Raw genomic sequence first — 19,572 nt, 5'->3', positions numbered from 1 at the left:
TAATTTTATTAGGTATGTATTAGAAAGTAAATTATTAACAGTACTCATGTATTAGTTACCTATTTGTTCTAATAGTTCAGTATTTAAACTCATTAGTTAATTAGTTAAACGTGTTATTGAATTATTTAACCTTAAAGTTTCCAGACCAATTAGTTAAGTTTTTTAACCAATAAGTTAACTATTTTAACCAGTTAGTGAAGCATTCAAAGGAATTAGTTATAAACTAAAATTGTTTTGTATTTGAATTTGTTGTAGTGTTTTTCTTGTTATCTATACTGATTATGTTCATAACACCCCTTTCATTATTTGTATTTGCGTATTGCAATTGTTTTAACTTCACTCATGTATTGTTTCAGTTTCAAAAATGCGGTTGAAAAATGTATCCAAACCATCTGATTATGTTTATGCCCCTTCAACAAAGGTAGCTGGGAAATGACTCCAGGAGACTGTTCCTAATTCCCCAAAACAATAAAAAAAAAACGTGTTGGGAAGCATACCGGAGACGTTGATGTTGGTCAACAGAATGATGTTGCTCCGTCCAAAAGAGGGCCAAAGAAGCCGAAAGTGAAATTGGAATACATGGAGGAGGACGAGGTTGTTATAGAGTTGGATAGGTATAAATCCTATCATCTTTAACTAATATATGTCATTGTTTAACTATTTTAATTCATTGTTGAACTAATTGCTTTCCCTGGTTAATTAATTGGTTCATGTACTTAATCAATTAGTTAAGCAATTAAAGTAATTAGTTAAGCATAAAACGCAATTAGTTAAATATTGATTCTGCAATTACCTTTTAAAAGTAATTAGTTAAATTGTGAAAACAATTAGTTAAGTATTTCAAGAATTTAGTGTACCTGTTTCATTTATTAGTTAACATATTCTTTGTTTTAAATTCTTTTCGTTTTTGTAGGGATTTTAAACTTAGTTGTCGACTTGAGGCTCTGATTAACCCCTTCGCTGTTATAAAGAAAAAAGAGAAGCAAGTGAAGGCGATAACCGAAATTGGTTTTGTGGGCCTGTTGTCACTAGTAGAAAAAACCCTTATTGCAGCGGGCTTTTAGACCCCTGTTGCAGCGTACATCGTATGCTGCAACTGGGGGGCCTGCAACAAGTCTGAACTTGTTGCAGCGTACAAGTTCGCTGCAAAAAGTGATTTGTTGCAGCGGGCTTTTATATGTACGCTGCAACAAGTGCCAAAAAATTGGCAAAATTTTGGACTTGTTGCAGCGTACATATAAAAGCCCGCTGCAACAGACTCAACTTTTTGCAGCGTACATTTATTTGTACGCTGCAACAAGTCTGAATTTTTGCGAAATTTTTTTCCCTTGTTGCAGCGTACAACATATATGTACGCTGCAAAAAAGCACTTTTGGGGGGAAAATTCTAATTTTGTTTAGGGATACGTAGAGTGCCTTGCACCAAATATAGAAACCTGTCAAAACAATAATAGAATAACGCAACCTGTAAAACAAATATAAAAACAACAACTGGAGTTTTGTATACTATATATCCCAAAACCAAAGTGCACATATTACATTTAAATATATGTTCCAATTTCAACATAAACATACATTTTAATATAAAATTTATTCTATAACAACTAAACCAACTCGATCAAGCGCGCTAAAGCCAATAATAAATACTTGTTGGTAAAAAACTTAGCCCATTGCTCACGAACCACATCAAATTCCTCGCATAAGGCGCAATCCTCGGAGTGTAGACCTTTACAAAAACAGAAATTTAAATTAAACATTAGATTAAATACAAATTAAATATCACATTTTAACATTCAAGAAACTAATGACAATGTCCTAATAGTCTAAAATGAGTCCTTAGGTTCTTTAGTTCAAAGTTAGGAGCGAAAATGTCATTTTAGCCTAAATATGACCTATAACGACCCAATGAGCCTATAGGTGCATAAATAGATTGGAACGAGTCTTAGATCGTTAAAATTATGCATATTAAACATGTAATAAGTTTTAAATGAGTCCTTAGGTTCTTTATTTTAAAGTTGGGAGCGAAAATGCCTTATTTTAGCCTAGATATGACCTATAACGATCAAACAAGCATTAAATGGGTGTTGGACATACGCTCTAGTTTGGAGAAGGTCGGAATCACAATGTTCAATTATATGACTATGATGTCTATGACGTTTTGGCCTGCCGTGAGACAAGCGTGTCGATGTTGAGGAGACACCTCGAAATAAGGTTGAGGGAGATGTCAACCATAATATGATTCAGAGGTGGTTTCCGAAGTACAATAAGAGAAACAATGTACAAGCTCCACCTTTGACGGAGTTGGTGAAGTAAAATAATGCCCTTGGTCCAAGTATGCATTCAATGCTATGTCTAATAAATGCGGTTTAGTATTAATTAATTATGCAAGTTAATAATTCAGTGAGATCAAGTGAACTGTATGCCTAGCTAGAGGCCGCTTCAGTTCAAGTGGAATTAATAATATTAATCCACAGCTTACTCTTGACTGAACCCGTAGGGTCACACAAATAGTACGTGAACGGATCAAGTATTTAAGTGAATTAAATACTCAATTTATGGATATTCGGAATCGACGGATCTCGGTTCCATTGGGACCTGAAACCGTCAAAAGGCAAATTATGAATACTCCGGAAACGAAGATATTGCCGGAAATGGAAATATGGATCGTATCGGAAATATACATATTATCCAAGTCGTAGATGTTGCCGGAAACGGAAACATGGTACGTATTGGAAAAAATTATCGGAAATGGAAATGGAAATATTGCCGGAATCGGAAATATTGCCGGAAACGGAAATATTGCCGGAATCGAAAATATTATCGAATCGGAAATATTAAATATTTGTTCGAAACGGATTAATTCCGAAATCGGAAATATTAAATATTGTTCGAATCGGAAATGAATTCCGGAATCGGAAAATAAATCGGAAGCGCGACGTACGAAATAAACATCGGACGAGCTTGCTAGACGCAAGGCCCAGCACGAAGCTAGGCCCGCGTCTAGCGAAGCCCGCGCGAAGGCAACACAGCAGCAGCAGCCCGCCTAGCAAGGCAGGCCCAGCCAAGCGCAAGGCAAGGCCAGTAGCAGCAGCGCCCACGCTGTGGGCCGCGTGGCTGCTTGCTGGGCCGAGCTCCGCGCGCGCACAGCAGCGCCCCTCGTGGGCTGCTCGTGTGTGGTTCGTGCAAGCCTCGAACCCTTGGTTTCTTAGGATTTGTCCGGTTAGATTATTTTCCTAAAACTACTAGAGTTAGTTGTTAAGATAAACACTAAAATCAAAAGATTTAATTTAAGTCTAATTCTAATTGAATTAGATAAATTGAATCCTGGTAGGTTTCTAGTTCCGATAATCCTACCCTATAAATAGGTAATGGAAATCACAATTTATATACATCATGTTCTCAAGTATTCATATAGTTTTAAGGTTAAACTAAGCTTAATAATTTGCCAAATAATTAAGTACGAATAACATAAAACCTTAGGCTAAATTCTAGTTAATTGAATCTAAGGCGGATCGGAACGTGCTGTGGACTATCTACGGTGGGACTACACTTGAAGTCCTAAATTTGTTCTTGTTCGGTTCTGGAGCAGCTAGGGAAGGCACGCGTCACATGTATGTATCCTATATTATGCTAATTGACTATGTGGCAATTAATTTGGATTCTTGGCTTTATGGTTTTTCCGCATGAAATATATGTTTTATATTTGTCATAACCTAACAGTGGTATCACGAGCCTCTAATTAATTCCATTATCAATTATAGTTAACATGGATTAAATTTATAATTTTCAATGAATTAAAGGGGTGATTAATTTCGTGATTGTAATTGATTGCAAATTCGTGCGATTATTTAATTATATGTTCGCAGGATTTTCGGCAGTTTAGTCAATAATGGTCGGAATTGTATAATTTTATAATGAATTTCGCATGTAAACGACGTTTTAAAATTTTGACTAAAATTAAAGATTTGATGCCGAGCTTAGAATTCCCAAATTCGAAGCCTAACTATGACTGTTCGGAGGTTTTAGTTTTTCGAACGCAAAATTTATAATTTTTTGGATGTTAAATTAAATATTTGCGATTCTTATTTGTGCGTAAATCTTGAATCTATGATTGACCTACTGTATATGTTTAACAATTTTAATGCCTAATGTTGTTAATTATACAACTTAATTTGTAATTGTAATTAATTTGTTGAAATTCAAATAATTTAGAATTTGATTTGATTTTCATAATTAACTAGCAATTTAATTAGGATCCTATGATTAAAGGCCACCATAAAATTTGAAAAGTTTTAAAATTTTATGACCTAGATTTGAATCCATGAAAATAAATATAATCGGAAATTAATTTGAATAATAAATTTTCGATTTTTGCCCGAATTTAATGAAATTAATATGGTTTATTAATTCGTCAATTAAATTAAAGTATAAAAATTATTAATTTTTATAAAACCGACCACCAATGTTGCACGCAAGAAGCAAAGGAAGCTTAGTGTTACCCTTAAGGGTGTTACATTGTGCGGGCATGTGACGACGAGCAAGGGAGCTCGTCGCCCATGCGGTACAAGGCGACGAGCAACAAGGCATGCGCGGCAGCAAGGGTGTTGTGCCATGTGTGCCGTATTGAGGTCGAGAACCAAAGGGCATCGATGCTACGGAGCGCCAGGCACGAGGCAAGGCAGTAGCATACGAGCAAGGGAGCTCGCATGTGCTGCGCTTGCCACTGCCCAACGCTGGCAGCATCAGCGAGCAAGCAAGCAGCCACAAGGGCAGCGAGCACAGCCCGCACACTCGGCCACACGCAAGCAGGACTGGGTGCTGCTTCGTGCACGCGGCCTATGGCGCTGCGGCAGGTCTGTGATTGGGCGAGGCTTGGGCTTCGTCCTAAGGCCTTGCCTTAGTACGTAAGGGCCGTTTTAATTTTTTGTAATACCCCATATTTTTAGACATTTATTAATCATTTTATGCATTTTTTTATTTACATTTGATATTAAATTACTTTGGAGGGAAAATATTCAAATTTCTTAGAGGGAATATTATTTTCAAAACTGAATTTAAATTATTTTTTCGGATTTTATTAAGTCCTAATTCTAGTAGAAATCAATTTTGGAGAAAAAGAGTTTTAATCAATTTAAAATTATTTTATAAATCCGAAAATTTTGTTTAGTATTTTATAAAATCAGAATAAATATTTATGAGAATATATTTCGGATTTATTTTGGAAAAAGTAAGATAATTCTATTTAAAATTGGATTTTAAGCGTTTTACCAATTCAAAATTCCCTAAAAATCCTAATTCTTTGAGATAAATTCTGAAAATTTCAGGATAAATCTTAAATAATTATAAAAGACTCTGTGTAAAACTTCGTGATTTTATCTTTCGTATTTCTATTTAAAATCAATTTTACTCTAAACCGAAAACCACCACAATTATGACTAGCTTCAGAATCCTACCCTAACTTAAACACCAACTCCGAATCTACCTATTAGGGTTCAATTCTGACCCTAACTCTAATCCTACAACTATAAATACCCTTCCCTCATTCATTATTATTCACATCAAAAGTTGAGAGTTTTCCCAAGCCCGCTCTTACACTTCTTCTCCCTCTTTGGCTCTAAACCTTCTTACCTAAAACCCTTATACCACCACCACGACACCCACGTCGTGCACTCCTTGCCGCCGATGTCTACACCTTGGTGTCGTGACTTTCACACCCCAATTGATTTCAAAGCCTACTGTTTTTACGGTCAGTTTTTACTATTCAAATCTTCTAAATTAATGCCGTAATTTTTAAAAGTTTATTTTTAAACCATAGTTCGAAATTTTGATTTATAATACTATTATTATGCACATAACTCATGAATTAAATTTAAGTCCATTAGATTTATTTTTATTAATTTAATTGTTTAATCATGAATTAATTAGGGTTTTATTTATTAATTGTTAGGAACTCGTGAGTGATCTGTAGCAGGATTAAACTAATCTTTGTGTGAGGTGTTATTTAATCAAGGTACGTGTATGTGGCTAGATTATTATATGAATGATTAACTTCAAATTATTAATTGTTTTCAAATTGAAAATTGTGAATTAGTGATTTTGAATTGTTTCTTGATTTGTGAAAATTGTTTGAGGCTTTTTGAAAGGTTAAATATTTTTCTTGATTTTAATATGATGATGGATTTGTTCAAGTGGTGTTTGAAATAGTTTGTTTGGTTTTGATGAGTTATAAATCTTTATTTTGAAATACGTTGTTTTCTTTAAAAATAAATTTGATTAAATAAAAGGAGGATCGTTGGTTTATCATATGGTTGGAACTGGATGGTCTTTCATGACATTATTGTACTTTTATAAAGTCTCAAGGTGGAATGGATTTCATGGAACTTTTATGTTCATACGCATCACTTGTTGTGTAAGTCAAGGGTCACTTGTTGACTATTATTTGGTTAGTACCCCAATGTATAGATTTGTGATGGAATACTAGATTGGGGGTGTGCACATTTAGGAAGGAAAGGGAGATAAGAAGAGGTGTTTTGATTTCCATATTCTAATTGGAATCTATTTTTGGAAAGTTTCTACTTTTGGAATATTGTTATATTTGGAAAGTTTATATATTTTGAATATTTCTTTTCATGGAATGTTTCTATTTTTGGAAAGTTTCTATTTTGGAAATCTTAATTCTTGGAATGTTTATACTTTTTAAAAGTTACTATTTATGGAAAGTTACTATCTATGGAAAGTTTCTACTTTTGGAAAAAGAATCTTCTATGATTTCAATTAAGCAAGTTTGAATTAAATGGTTTGTGAAAGTATGTTCAACTATATATAAATGTTTTACATGTCTTGCATATATTCGTACTTAGCTTTTGCTAACCCGTATTTCCTATTTGTTTTAGGTTGGCCCTATTCACCTTTTGGTGAGCAGTTTTCAGGAACTTGATGTGATGATGTGACATGCTTGCATACGGGATTAATGGAGAGTTCACTAGTTAGGATTTATTTTCCGAAGTTGGTTTCATTTGTGAGTTCAGATTTTAGTATTTAAGTTTCAAGGGTTTATCAAATATACACTATTATTATTCAACAAAGAAAAATATTTGAGTTATTCCGCTGCATTAGTTGAGTTAATTAATCTTTAACGTAATCATGTGGCGGTAATACTCCTAAGTTTCTCTCCATGTTGGTTTTATTCAAATAAATGTTGGTTTTAAAAAGAGAGAAATTTGGGGTGTTACAAAATGGTATTAGTTTAGCCATGAAAAAACCTAGGACTAAAATTTGATAAATAAATTTGAGAGTAAGGGTAGAATTTAAGGGGCATTATGATAGAGTTTCGCATTCTAAGCATGAAAATCTATTTTCAAAGAAATTTATATTTTCATTAAAAACTATTTTCCTATCTTTTGAGAAAAGATGAATTGTGTGAATCCATCACTCGTAATGTCTTCTGTCTAGGTTGAATAAGAGGAGCTCATACCGACGTTGTGTATAATCCTCTAACTACCTGGGAAGATGTTGTTTTGATGGATTCACACAAAAAATCGAGTACTTGAACTTATGCAAATTTTAGAAAAAGATCAAAAGAAGTTGTTGAAAGTCTATTTAATAAACTAATTTATGCATTTACCAGAATTACATGATATATTCCGTGCATTAGGTTGATAGGTTCGAATTTTCTTCAAAAATAATTAAAAAATTGTTTTCGTGACATTAGTTGCGATGTATGTGAATTTTTGTGTATAATGGTTTACTTAATAATTATGTACTTGGAAGGAGTTTGGTGGAAATTGTAACCTTCTAATGATGATGAGTTTCCTTTATTTGGAATTGGTCGAGATATTTTTTTTCTTTATGGAATTTGGTGAAAATTGTGAATTGTCTTGTACTTTGTTATGAATTTGATGTACTAAAGTGTTGCAATATTCTAATTGCATTACTTTTTAATTTAGGTTTTAGTTGCAAATTTTCTATTAGTAAACCTTTATCCAGGCAAGATGGTGAGAGGGATAATCCGTAATCGGGGAAGGAAGAGATCAGGGAAAAGTCGGAATGGCGATTAGGTGCCTAACCGAAATAGCTCAAAACTTGACTCAAGCTATGATAACTCAGGTAACTCGCAAGAGTAATATTGAAAAATTTGGTGATGTATTTAAGAAAGTAGCAGCTAGTAAACCACCTACCTATGTTGGAAAGGAAGACCCTGCAAGCCTAGAAAATTGGATTAGAGAGTTTGACAAACTATTTGATGCTATCAGTTGCCCTGAGGATCTAAAAATCAATAATGTTGTGTAATATCTAAGGGAAGAAGCTGACCTATGGTGGTCACAACGAAAGAAAGACTTAATGGCCAAACCTGATTTTGATTGGGAAACCATGAAAGAAGCTTTGAGAGCTAAGTTTTTGTTAGGTTATGATACATATAACTGAATATAAATCATGCGGAAAAACCATAAAGCCAGGAATCCAAATTAATTGCCACATAACAATTAGCATAATTTAGTACACATACACTTTGTAGCGTGCCCTCCCTAGCTGCGCCCGAACCGAACAAGAACAAGCCTAGGACTCCAAATGTCGTCCCTCCGTAGATAGTCCACAACACGCTTTGATCCGCCTTAGATTTAATTAACTAGAATTGCACCTAAGGTTCTATGTAATTTTCGGTTTTTATAGCAAATAAAAATTTGAGTTTTAAGCCTAAAACTTGTATGAATACTTTAATGTGATGTCAATAAATTGTGAATATGATCACCTATTTATAGGGTAGGGAAATCGGATATTAGAATCCTACTAGGAATCAATTTAGCTAATCTGAATTTAACTTAAATTCAATCACCTAATTTCTAGTAGATTTAGGAAATTAATCTAAACGAATCCTAATCGATCAAGGCTTCGTACACAAACACAAACACACACGCACAACCCACGAAGGGCGCTGTGTGCGCGCGCTGAGCTCGGCCCAGCAGCTGATCGCAGCCCACGAAGGGCGCGCCAGCTCGCTGGCCTTGCTCGCGGGCTTGGCCTTGCTTCTTGCTTGGCTGGGCTTGCTTGCTTGGTCGCAGTGGGCTGCGCCTATGCGCTTGCTTGTGCGCGCGGGCTTTGCTAGGCGTTGGGCCTAGCTTCGTGTTGGGCCTTGCGTCTAGCAAGCTCGTCCGATGTTTATTTTGTACGTCGCGCTTCCGATTAATTTTCCGATTCAGGAATTCCTTTCTGATTCGAACAATATTTAATATTTCCGATTGCGGAATAAATTTCCGTTTCGAACAAATATTTAATATTTCCGTTTCCGGAATTATTTTCCGATTCCGACAATATTTCCGATTCCGACAATATTTCCGTTTCCGACAATATTTCAAATTCTGGCAATATTTCCATTCCCGATAATATTTTCCGATACGTACCATGTTTCCGTTTCCGGCAACATCTACGACTTGGATAATATTTATATTTCCGATACGATCCATATTTCCGTTTCCGGCAATATCATCGTTTCCGGAGTATTCATAATTTGCCTTTGACGATCTCAGCTCCCACTGGAACCACGATCCGTCGATTCCGAATATCCATAGATGGAGTATTTAATTCCATTAAATACTTGATCCGTTTACGTACTATTTGTGTGACCCTACGGGTTCAGTCAAGAGTAAGCTGTGGAATAATATTATTAATTCCACTTGAACTGAAGCGGCCTCTAGCTAGGCATACAGTTCACTTGATCTCAATGAATTACTTAACTTGTATAATTAATACTGAACCGCATTTATTAGACTAAACATTAAATGCATACTTGGACCAAGGGCATTATTTCCTTCAGTCTCCCACTTGTCCGTAGGGACAAGTGTGCATTTCCTAATTCATTTGTCACTCGATGCTTGCTCTTGAACATAAGGTTAGAGTTGTCATCCTTATTATGTCCAGAGGATTTTCTCGGTTTCAGAGTTCAACTGATCAAATAAACAGATAATCATAGCCTATGATTCATCTGAGCACGACCATGCATTTTACAGTTTCTAGCTCTCTGAGTGGCCTTGTACAACTTTCAGCATCTCATCCCGATTTATGGGAGGATAATCCCAATCTTGCGATCTTGAGATTAGACTTCGTTTGATAGGTGATTACCCGAGCGTTGCCTTTATAGCCTCCTTTTACGGTGCGACGGTTGACAACGTCAAAGTAACCAGTTCTCAATCAAGTAATCTCAAATCACTCAGGTATTAGGATTAGTGTCTAATAATTTTAATGAAATTTACTTATGACAAATTTTCATCTCTTACAGTAAAGTTTCATAGGTCTGTCCGATACTAGTCTTCCCAAAGTAAGTATCTATGCGAATGATTGCGACATCGCCATGTCCACATAGTTCAAGAAACAGAACTACTAGTCATCTTGCATTCTAGTCGTCTAACGTTTTCTATGCGTCCATCTTTATAGAAAACTCCGACCAGGGACCTTTTTCAACTTTTGACATTCAAGTTCACTTGATAGACATTTCTTAGTCACAGGACTGGTCCTGACAGTCTATCTTGAATATATCGTCAAATTGAAGGGACTCATCATTTAATAAACCACAAATTAAATGGAAAAAAGAATTCTATTCATTAATGTGAATGGTTAACCAATAACGTTTTACAAAGTATTAAACTCTAAAACTTTAAAACATTAAATAAGGACATCAAAGCCATTCTCCAACATGCTTGATTCCCATAGCTGCAGTATGCGAGTTGTGCTTCGCCTGCGGCAGAGGTTTAGTTAATGGATCTGAGATGTTGTCATCAGTTCCAATCTTGCTTATCTCGACTTCTTTTCTTTCAATGAACTCTCGTAGAAGGTGAAATCTACGAAGTACATGCTTGACTCTCTGGTGGTGTCTAGGCTCCTTTGCGTGTGCGATAGCACCATTATTATCACAATACGTAGCTATTGGTCCTTTAATGGAGGGGACTACACCAAGTTCACCTATGAACTTCCTTAGCCATATAGCTTCCTTTGCTGCTTCATGTGCAACAATGTACTCCGCTCTAGTTGTAGAATCCGCAATGGTGCTTTGCTTAGCACTTTTCCAGCTTACTGCACCTCCGTTGAGGTAGAAGACAAACCCAGACTGTGATCTGCAATCATCTTTGTCGGTTTGGAAACTTGCGTCCGTATAGCCTTTGACAATTAATTCATCATCTCCACCATAGACCAGGAAATCATCTTTGTGCCTTTTCAGGTACTTTAGAATATTCTTGGCAGCAGTCCAATGTGCCTCTCCTGGGTCTGACTGGTATCTGCTCGTAGCACTGAGTGCGTATGCAACATTCGGGCGTGTACATATCATAGCATACATTATTGAACCAATCAATGATGCATATGGAATCCCACTCATTCGTCTACGCTCATCAAGTGTTTTTGGGCACTGAGTCTTGCTTAGAGTCATTCTATGAGACATGGGTAGGTAGCCTCGCTTGGAGTCTGCCATATTGAACCTTTCAAGCACCTAATTGATATAAGTGCTTTGACTGAGTCCAATCATCTTCTTAGATCTATCTCTGTAAATCTTGATGCCCAGTATGTACTGTGCTTCTCCTAGATCCTTCATTAAAAAACATTTCCCAAGCCAAATCTTGACAGAGTTCAACATAGGTATGTCATTTCCGATAAGTAATATGTCGTCGACATATAATACTAGAAAAGCAATTTTGCTCCCACTGACCATCTTATATACATTTCTTAGTCACAGGACTGGTCCTGATAGTCTATCTTGAATATATCGTCAAATTGAAGGGACTCATCATTTAATAAACCACAAATTAAATGGAAAAATGAATTCTATACATTAATGTGAATGGTTAACCAATAACCTTTTACAAAGTATTAAACTCTAAAACTTTAAAACATTAAATAAGGACATCAAAGCCATTCTCCAACATGCTTGATTCCCATAGCTGCAGTGTGCGAGTTGTGCTTCGCCTGCGGCAGAGGTTTAGTTAATGGATCTGAGATGTTGTCATCAGTTCCAATCTTGCTTATCTCGACTTCTTTTCTTTCAACGAACTCTCGTAGAAGGTGAAATCTACGAAGTACATGCTTGACTCTCTGGTGGTGTCTAGGCTCCTTTGCCTGTGCAATAGCTCCATTATTATCACAATACAGAGCTATTGGTCCTTTAATGGAGGGGACTATACCAAGTTCACCTATGAACTTCGTTAGCCATATAGCTTCCTTTGCTGCTTCATGTGCAGCAATGTACTCCGCTTCAGTTGTAGAATCCGCAATGGTGCTTTGCTTAGCACTTTTCCAGCTTACTGCACCTCCGTTGAGGTAGAAGACAAACCCAGACTGTGATCTGCAATCATCTTTGTCGGTTTGGAAACTTGCGTCCGTATAGCCTTTGACAATTAATTCATCATCTCCACCATAGACCAGGAAATCATCTTTGTGCCTTTTCAGGTACTTTAGAATATTCTTGGCAGCAGTCCAATGTGCCTCTCCTGGGTCTGACTGGTATCTACTCGTAGCACTGAGTGCGTATACAACATCCGGGCGTGTACATATCATAGCATACATTATTGAACCAATCAATGATGCATATGGAATCCCACTCATTTGTCTACGCTGATCAAGTGTTTTTGGGCACTGAGTCTTGCTTAGAGTCATTCCATGAGACATGGGTAGGTAGCCTCGCTTGGAGTCTGCCATATTGAACCTTTCAAGCACCTTATTGATATAAGTGCTTTGACTGAGTCCAATCATCTTCTTAGATCTATCTCTGTAAATCTTGATGCCCAGTATGTACTATGCTTCTCCTAGATCCTTCACTGAAAAACATTTCCCAAGCCAAATCTTGACAGAGTTCAACATAGGTATGTCATTTCCGATAAGTAATATGTCGTCGACATATAATACTAGAAAAGCAATTTTTCTCCCCCTGACCTTCTTGTATACACAAAATTCGTCTGCGTTCTTGATAAAACCAAAGTCACTGATTGCTCCATCAAAACGTATATTCCAGCTCCTTGATGCTTGCTTCAATCCGTAGATTGATTTCTTAAGCTTGCATACCTTTTTAGCATTCTTTGGACCCTCAAAACCCTCAGGCTGTGTCATAAACACAGTTTCAGTTAAAATGTCGTTTAAGAAAGCGGTTTTGACATCCATCTGCCATATTTCGTAATCGTAATATGCAGCGATTTCTAACATTATCCGAATGGACTTTAGCATTGCAACTGGTGAAAAGGTTTCATCATAATCCACATCGTGGACTTGCCTGTAACCTTTTGTAACCAATCTAGCTTTGAAAACTTCAAGTTTCCCATCCTTGTCCTTTTTCAGTTTGAAAACCCATTTGCTTCCTATGGCTTGGTAGCCATCTGGAAAATCGACCAAATCCCAAACTTGGTTTTCAGACATGGAGTCTAATTCAGATTGCATGGATTCTTGCCATTGCTTGGAGCTAGGGCTTGTCATAGCTTGTTTGTAAGTCGCAGGTTCATAACTTTCAAGTAATAGAACTTCATAGCTCTCGTTCGTCAAAATACCTAAGTACCTTTCCGGTTGAGATCTATATCTCTGCGATCTACGCGGGGTTACATTTCTAGATGGTCCTTGATTCTCACCAGATTCTTCTAAAGATCTCTGAGTGTCAACCTGAATGTCATCTTGAGCATTCTCTAGAGTTTGTTGTTCGACTCGAATTTCTTCGAGGTCTACTTTTCTCCCACTTGTCATTTTGGAAATGTGATCTCTTTCCAAAAAGATACAATCTCAAGCAACAAACACCTTGTTCTCAGATGTATTGTAGAAGTAATACCCCTTTGTTTCCTTTGGGTAGCCCACAAGGATACGTTTGTCAGATTTTGGTTGAAGTTTGTCTGAAATTAATCGTTTGACGTATACTTCACAACCCCAAATCTTAAGAAAAGACACTTTTGGAGGCTTTCCAAACCATAACTTATATGGAGTCTTTTGAACAGCTTTAGACGGAGCTCTATTTATAGTGAGTGCAGCTGTGTTTAGTGCATGTCCCCAAAATTCTTTTGGAAGTTCGGCCTGACCCATCATTGATCTTACCATGTCTAGCAAGGTTCTATTCCTCCGTTCCGACACACCGTTCCATTAAGGTGTTCCAGGAGGAGTCAATTCTGATAGAATGGTCATCAAATTCATAGCTCAGATATTCACCGCCTCTATCAGACCGCAGTGCCTTAATCTTCTTGCCTAATTGATTCTCTACTTCACTCTGAAATTCCTTGAATCTGTCAAAGGATTTAGACTTATGCTTCATTAGGTAGACATAACCATATCTACTGAAGTCATCAGTGAAAGTGATAAAGTAGCTGAAACCACCTCTAGCATTTGTACTCATTGGTCCACATACATCTGTATGGATTAAACCCAATAGTTCAGTTGCTCTTTCTCCAACTTTAGAGAAAGGTTGCTTTGTCATTTTGCCAAGTAAACATGATTCGCATTTACCATAATCCTCTAAGTCAAATGGTTCTAGAATTCCTTCCTTTTGAAGTCTTTCTATGCGTTTCAAGTTAATATGGTCTAATCGACAATGCCACAGATAGGTGAGATATGAATCATTCTTTTTGGCCTTTTTGGTATTTATGTTATAAACTTGTTTGTCGTGATCTAATAAATAAAGTCCATTGACTAATCTAGCAGATCCATAAAACATCTCTTTAAAATAAAACGAACAACTATTGTCTTTTATTAAAAAGGAAAATCCCTTAGCATCTAAGCAAGAAACAGAAATGATGTTTTTAGTAAGACTTGGAACATGGAAACAATCTTCCAGTTCCAAAACTAGCCCAGAGGGCAACGACAAATAATAAGTTCCTACAGCTAATGCAGCAATCCGTGCTCCATTTCCCACTTGTAGGTCGACTTCACCCTTGCTTAACCTTCTACTTCTTCTTACTCCCTGCGAATTGGAATATAAGTGTGAGCCAAAACCTGTATCTAATACCCAAGAAGTTGAATTAGCAAGTATACAGTCTATAACCAAAATACCTGAAGATGGAACGACTGTTCCGTTCTTCTGATCTTCCTTAAGCTTTGGACATTCTCTCTTGTAATGGCCAATTCCATCACAATAAAGACAACTTGATGTGGACTTGTCCAGCTTCGTCTTCTTTCTTGACTCAGCATTGCCCTTGGACATTCCACCTTTCTTGAAGGGTCTCCCTTTAGCCTTGAGTAAATCTTTGGCTTCACAGTCGAGTACTATCTCAGCCTTTCTGACAAGGTGAACAAACTCTGCAACTGTTTCTTCTCTTGGTTCACTTAGGTATAGTTGCTTGAAGCGACCAAACCCACTGTGCAGTGAATTGAGCAAGATAGAGACTGCCATCCTTTCTCTTATTGGTGTTCCTAGCAGACTTAGGCGATCAAAATATGAAAGCATAAGCTCCATATGGAACCTTAGTGGGACGCCTACCCTTTGTTTAGTGCGAAGGAGATGAACATGTGTTTCTTGGACCTCCATCCTAAAACATCTGTTATAAGAACTAACCTTTAAGCCTGACATTGATTCAATCAACTCATGCACATTTAGGTCCCTATCCTCCGTGTTTCCACGACAGATATCCCTCAAATTCTTGATAAGCGTAAAAGGTTCGTAAGCTACAAACCTTCTAGCCCATTCATCAGGGATATTGTTCAGCATGAGACTCATAACCTTTCTGAGATTCGCATCCCAGGCGGCAAATCTTTCAGGGGTCATGTCTCTGGCATAGTAGCTTGGCATGGGATGGAACAGTACATACCCAAGTCCATTGAGTCTGACTACTTCAACTAGCTTAGCTTCCCATTCAAGAAAATTTGTTAGGTTCAGGTTGACCATAAGATCAGAACCCATGATGATGTTTTGATTGTTGTTTGCCATAGTAAAACTACAATTAAAAGAATAAACAAATAAATAACCATTCACAGTTTCTCTTAATAAACTTTAAATTCTAGCAAACATGCATAATTTATCATTTATTAAGCATTTTATTCAAGTTATGTGTTCCGGCAGGTGTGAATAAAATGATTCCAAGATCCTTAAATCATTGAAGAATTAAGCACATTATGTATTTAGACTCAATTCTGAAATATTTTTGTTAAGCAAAGCCTTTGCTAATAGTCTAGAAACTACTCTTGGTTGATAGGTACGTCTAAGAACTTATTAGGTAAACCTATCTCATTTGCCACGACATAAAAGGACTCCTTACTTATATCGTTGAGTTTCACCAAAACTAACATGTACTCACAATTATTTGTGTACCTTACCCCTTTAGGATCAATAAGTAACACCTCGCTTAGGCGGAAAACTATTACTAAGATTTATGTAAAGGTTTATCCAAGTAAGTGTTATTTTGGCATGGCACCTTTTAACTCAATTTTAAAGTTTGGAACTTAAGGCTCTTACTATGTTGGTTAGATTTTAAGTGAACTAAAATCCTTAATCATGCAACATAATCAAGCCATAATCTCATGCATAATTAAGACATATTTAAAGCAATAAATAACTTAAAGCATGCATAAGATATAATTGTGATCTAGTATGGCCCGACTTCATCTTGAAGCTTCAACTTCAAACTCTGTCTTTGAAAATGGATTGGACTCTCCGTCTTGAATTTCACCATAGGTGGCGCCATTTTCTTCAAATAGGATAAGCTATAATTTAAACTAATTACAACTATTTGATGGTACGCAGACCATTTTAAAGCAATAAAATTTGGTACTTTAGACCAATATTACATTCAAATTAATGGTACGCAGACCATATTTACTATCCTATTTGGGCCATACTAGTCACTTTCAATAACCTGCAAACCAGAACATATACAATATATACCATTCACCCATTCATTATCATGAATGGCCCACATAGCTGGTTAGTAGAACATATTATGAATCACATAAACATTTTCAGCAATTAATCAAGGGTTCCAATAATCTACCAATTATTCAATCCTTATTAATTCTAATCAAGTTGTTTTAACCTTAAAGGAATGTAGATCTAATCAAGAGTTTATGACTAAAAGCTCCCACTTAAACCAATAAATTTACATGCTTTACTAATTTTAAACATAAAATTGTATTTCCTAGTCTAACCGGAAACATACAAATTTAATTAAAATTTAAAGCTCATATAAATTAATAATTGAATCCTTTAATTTATTTTCAGTTGAATTAAATAAATAAATTTAAATTTATTCAAGGTTTTAATTTTAGTAAAATAATTAGTATAAATGAAATTTATAATAATTAGATTATTCAAAATTAAATTCCGAGAAAAATTTAAATTACGAATTTTAAAAAATTAATTAAAATCGTTTCCGAACTGAAAATTCAAAAGTAAATTCAAAGCGCATCAATCGGATCAAGACGAGGCACATGGGCTTGCGCCCATGCCCCGTCGAGTCACGAGGCAACAGCGCCCCTCGATTGATCGCATGGCAATGCACGAGCAGGCCACACGCATACGCAGCCAGCCCAGCCACGCATGCGCACAACCCGCCTTGCTCAACACATTCTGGTCTGCTCGTTGGGCGAGGCAGCGCGCGCTGTGGTGCATCATCCATCGCTGCCCAACACGCGTCTGCTCGCTGTGTGTTGCTTGCTTGCTCGGCGAGGCAGCGCGCTGGGCGAGGGAGCTTGATGCCCGCGCTGCGGCCTCGTCTCGCCTGTGCCTTGCCTAATCGCCCCTTCGCCCATGGCTCGCAGCACACACGCCCAGACATCACTGCCTTGCGCGCGCACCACGCTCGTTGCTCGCTGCATTCGTACCGCATGGGCGACGAGCTCCCTTGCTCGTCGTCGCATGCCCGCACTATACAACACCCCATAAGGGTTACACGTAGCTTCCATTGCTTTGTGCGTGCAAAATTCATGAGCGAATTATATAAAAGTTAAAACTTTTAATTCAAATTTATTGACAAATTAATAAATTATATTAATTTCATAAATTTAGGGCGAAAAATCGAAAATTTATTAACCAATTAATTTCCGATTATCATGGATTTTAATGTAGGTCATAAAAATTTAAAATTTATAAAAAATTAACAATTTTTATGGTAGTTTTTAATCATGGATACTGTAGACACCTGCTTTTGTCCCCATTCCCGAAAGGGAAGGTTCGATGATGAGAACACAAAATCTCCACTTGGCAACGCATCTCCTATAAAATAACGAATCTCAATCACCCTTTTCATTTCAGCCAAAACTGCTATTTATAGAAACCTGCTAAGAATAGTAACTGCCGAAAGAAGTAGTTGTTAAAAGTGGCAAAGTCATAAAAGATAGAAACCTGTCAGAATAGGTGTTGCACTCCAACATAAATCCTAAAAGAGATAGAATTTACATTCCTGGTATAATTCGAAAATAAGAGTTACGTATTAATTAAATTCCTAACGAACCTAGAGTTCGTAACGGGCCCAGACGCATTCCGTCATAAAGTTAATACGCACTAAAAGACTCGGATAACTCTCAAAAGCTCCGTGTTTTAAAGAGTCCAAATCTGACAAGAACTCGGCCCAGATAACATTTTCAACGCCCAGCCCTGGGCGCCGAAATCTTTGGCGCCCAGCCCTGGGCGCTGAAAATACCTGGGGCCGTTTTATTTCCGGATTCTTTTTGGATTCGTATTCCAAAAATCTATCTTTCCACAAACTCTTTCCCTATAAATATAGCCTCAAAACAGACGTGAAGAGGACACACAACACACAATTCCATAACCTGAGTATTGACTCTAGCCTTAAGCCTAGCCTCACGCTGCGAAATTGATCCGACGTTCTGTCGCAATCGACCCAAAAGTCGAACAGAACGCATCCTATCCCCTTTAGCTGATGAATTAAGCCTAAATACCGGAACATTGCTTGGAAACCCGAGATTCGTTAAATAAAAGGAGAAATAGCAAAGCCAAGTGGTTAGTTTTTTGAGAACCGTAACGCACCTCTCAAGGGTGCGTTGTAATGTGTCCCTCATATGATTTAATCGCTTTCATCACCCTTTTATAAAATTGTCAAACTATTAACTCGATTGATCTATCACGCCTAATAAGATAATACCCTGGACAATTGAATTATCATGCTAGGTACCTTAAATCAATCTAAATAAGATAATCACGATCGATTTAGTGTTATGTGTTGCATATTGCTAAAATCAATTCAGAATAGTTTAATAGTTTAAACGCATGTCCCTTCAATTATTTATGCTGAGCTAGTAAGGATAACCTGCCTCTGGAGTTATCGATGAGCACTCCTCTCGGTAGTTACAGTCCCCCGAACTCTCAATCTCTGCCCTGCGGGTGTACGTTGAGCGATCCCCACACCAGGGATCACAAGGGAACCTATGGCCGTCGTGGTCGAACATAAGTGCACTCCCTTTATGTCACGATAACCGGGTTTTGTCAGTTTTTCTTATTGTCGTTAAAAACTGAATGGCGACTCCTATATTACTAGTCGATCGGGTGTAAACTCACAGGAAATTCAATTACACTTGATCTGACAACGTCACGCCCACGAGGGACGAGGTCACGCATTAGCCCTCACAGTGGCGACTCCGCTGGGGAACGTTAATGAAATACTCGTGCTCGTAGGTA

The sequence above is a fragment of the Spinacia oleracea genome, chromosome 4, assembly GCF_020520425.1.
Source record: "Spinacia oleracea cultivar Varoflay chromosome 4, BTI_SOV_V1, whole genome shotgun sequence".
NCBI lineage: Eukaryota > Viridiplantae > Streptophyta > Magnoliopsida > Caryophyllales > Amaranthaceae > Spinacia > Spinacia oleracea.
Note: the sequence above shows the minus strand (reverse complement) of the source record.